The sequence below is a fragment of the Gossypium arboreum genome, chromosome 3 (genome assembly GCF_025698485.1).
Source record: "Gossypium arboreum isolate Shixiya-1 chromosome 3, ASM2569848v2, whole genome shotgun sequence".
Lineage (NCBI taxonomy): Eukaryota > Viridiplantae > Streptophyta > Magnoliopsida > Malvales > Malvaceae > Gossypium > Gossypium arboreum.
The window spans coordinates 41,550,311-41,553,821 of NC_069072.1; the positions used below are offsets into that span (position 1 = coordinate 41,550,311).

The 3,511-nt window shown below is 37.1% G+C and overlaps 1 non-coding gene across 1 annotated transcript; it reads right to left on the reverse strand.

Moving 5' to 3' along the window:
- Window positions 1-2,790: 2,790 nt before the first annotated feature.
- On the reverse strand, window positions 2,791-2,897 carry LOC128291040 (small nucleolar RNA R71). The gene has a single exon (XR_008280817.1). It is a non-coding gene; the product is annotated as a small nucleolar RNA R71 (small nucleolar RNA).
- Window positions 2,898-3,511: the final 614 nt, after the last annotated feature.

Below are 3,511 nucleotides of genomic sequence, written 5' to 3' on the forward strand. Positions count from 1 at the left end.
GTGTGAACTAATGAGAATTGTGAGATGTTACAGTTATAAAATGAATTCGGTTAGGCTTGTCTAATAATTAAATTCGATAAAAAATTAATTTTCGGGCCTAGGGGTAAAATTGTAATTTTTACAAAGTTTAAGGGAAAAACGGTCATTTTACCAAAGTATGAGTCTCTAATTGAATTGAATGATTTGTGTATTAAATAAGCTAAATTCTGACGTTTTAGATCAAGAGAAACGTGATTCGGGTCTTGATAGAGGGAAGAACAAAGTTTATGAGGATTAGGCTCGTTCTAATCTTTTTGTGCCGAGGTAAGTACATATGTAAATAATGTGTCATTGTAGCTTATTTTTAAACATTTTATCATTATCATGTATTATGATATTACTTGTTATCATAGAAACATAATTATTGTGATATAAGAGTAATCTACATGATGAATAAGTACGACGACATCAGGTTAAATATGAAATCCCATTGAACTATATGGTCTAAACTCATGAGTTATGTCTGAGTTCATGAGATAAATGTTAAATGTAATGTGGGTCCAGGTACTAACCTTGTGTGCAGACCCGTAAGTAGCTCAATGAACGGGCATTACATATAGAGTTACGGGGTCCGGGTATTGACATGGCAAAAAGGCCCGTAAGTAACTCAAAATGTGAGCATTAAAAGTACGAGGTAGCTCTGACTACTTATATGGTACTTGAGTGTAAACTTTTCGTGTATCCATTAGTATTTCGAGTGTTCAATGAATAGTTTGAAGATGAGTTGGGGAAAATTTCAATGAGGTATATTATTAGAGAAAATGAAATTGAGTTATTTTACAGATGATTACAGGTATGCATACTAAACCCATGAACAAGACATTAGTGTGTGATGAGATGCAGTAAGTATGTATAAAGGAAGTGAAGAGTAAGATAGTGAGCTTAAAATGATATATTATTTAAGTATGATAAGCCATTGTTTGATGAATGTGTTTTTTTTTATTACACTTATTTACATATATGTACTTACTAAGCTCTCATGCTTACCTTCTTTCCTTTCCCTTTTCGTATAGTACCGTCAAAGTAGCTTGTAGATCATCGCCTACATCGGGGAAGCCAGCCACACTATCCTTGAGGCACTTGGTATAGCTAGTTTTATCATTTTGATTGTGGCATGTATAAGAACTTTTGATCTTATTTTAGTTTAACAATTTTTTGGGGCCAAAGAGGTTGGCTTGTTTTAGTATTTGACTCCTTTTGTATAAGGCCATGAAAATGGCTAATTTTGAAAGTCATTATATGAATGCGAGTTAGTCTTCCATGAATGTGAAATTGTTGGCATAGTTGAATATATGAAATGTATATAGGCCTTAGCTATGGTTGTTGGTTGAGAAATCATAATAATCTAGACTTTGATCTGTTGGTTGGTATAAAATTTTGTTTTAGGGTGGCTTAGGGCTTGGTAAATAGTCTTATATTGTCCAACGGGTAGACACACTGGCGTGTGTCTAGGCCGTGTGTGACACACGGTCAGCCCCATAGGCGTGTTACATGGTCGTATGTCCCCTGCACATAAATTTTACAAGTCAATATGCATGGTAGTAAACACATGGGCAGAGACATGGTCGTGTGTCTCAGCCGTGTGAAGGGCACGGCCTAGTACACAGGTGTGTGCCTTGGCCGTGTGACCCTTAAGGGTTACTGACGTCAGAAACAGAATGTCAAGGTTTTTAGACTGATAAACTATAATATATACATATTTTTACCCCATGATTGGCATATTTATAGATGATTTTTCCTTGGTTTCATTGAATTTGATGCTCCTAATCCTTTAATTTCATGTTTTATACTCAGGAAAGCTTAGGATGGCGAAAAGAGCAAGAAACGGACCAAAAACAGGCAAATTGGGCCTAAATCAGTGTTTCACACGGCCTGGGCACTTCCACACGGGTGATCCACACGCCCACGTATGACACACGGTTAGACCATACAGCCGTGTGTCATGGCCGTGTCGATATTAATCCAAGTCAGAATTGTACACGGCCTGAGCACTTGCACACGGGCGTGGCACACAGCCGTGTCCCTGTCGAGCCCAAGTCTAGTTCAACTTGGAAAAGGTTAATTTTGGGCTATTTTGGGCATTCGAAAGTCTATATAAACACCATAGAAGAGGATTAGATGGGAGACGGAGAGTTGAAGGTAGAAAATACTCAAAGACAGCCACCAGAATCACATTAGAGGCAGGATCTACATCAAAACTGAAGATTTCCATCCGATTTCCTAGAAGTTCTTTGGGTTTCTTTATGTTTTGTTGTTTTCCAAAATTTGAGATGTTTTCCATTATTATTATGAGCTAAACTTCCTAAATACCTAAGGGATATAAAACCTAAGATGGGTCTTATTATTATTTGAGTTATATGATAAATACTTGTTCTTATTCTTAATTGTGAATTTAACCCTTGCTTTAATATTCCAAGATATTAATTCAGGTTTTTGATGTGCTTATTCAGTGGAGCAAAAGTCTCTGTTTAAGAGTAGATCATCCATAATTAAGCGGAGTTGCATGCAATCCTAGAGATAGGACGACATAAATCTGCCGAATTAGAGTCAAATCTAATAAGGGAATCCAATGATCGAGTTAATGCGACAATAGGGGTTTCTGACGATGCCATTCGCCTTCGGTTGTTTCCATTCTCATTGAGGAACAAAGTTAAATAGTGGTTAAACTCGTTACCACAAGGGTCAATCACTACTTGGGAATAAATGACCAAAAAATTTTTGCTTAAATATTTCCCACCGGCTAAAACGGCTAAACTGAGGAATGATATCTCCTCTTTTGTACAGATGGATTTAGAAACACTCTACAATGCATGGGACAGATATAAGGATCTATTGAGAAGGTGCCCTCACCATGGGTTACCTCTTTGGCTACAAGTTCAAACTTTCCACAACAGTTTAAATCTCTCGACTAATCAGATGATTAACGCAGGTACTGGTGGGACTATTAACAATAATACACCTGAAGAGGCTTATGAGTTTATAGAAGAGATGTCACTGAATAATTATCAGTGGCAAGTCATGAGGACAAAGCCAATGAAAGCAGCCAGCGTTTTTAATGTCGATTCAGTTTCTATGCTTTCTAATCAAGTAGAACTTTTGAATAGAAAAATTAATGGTTTACTCAGTTCTTCATTGGTTCATCCAATGATTAGGTGTGATTCAAATGAAGGAGGAATACACAACACGGATTGTCCATCCTTTAACCCTAGCACCGAGGAGGAACAAGTCCACTATATGGGTACAAATTCTAGACCTCAAAATAACCCGTTTAGTAACACTTATAATGCAGGTTCGAGGAACCATCCCAATTTCTCGTGGGGTGGTCAGGGAAATCAAAGGCAAAAACATCCTCCAGGTTTTCAACAACCACCTTACCAACAAGAAAAGAAACCAAACCTTGAAGAGATATTTACAAAATTCATCTCGGTGTCGGAAACTCATTTTCAGAATACTGAAATAGCGCTTAAGAATC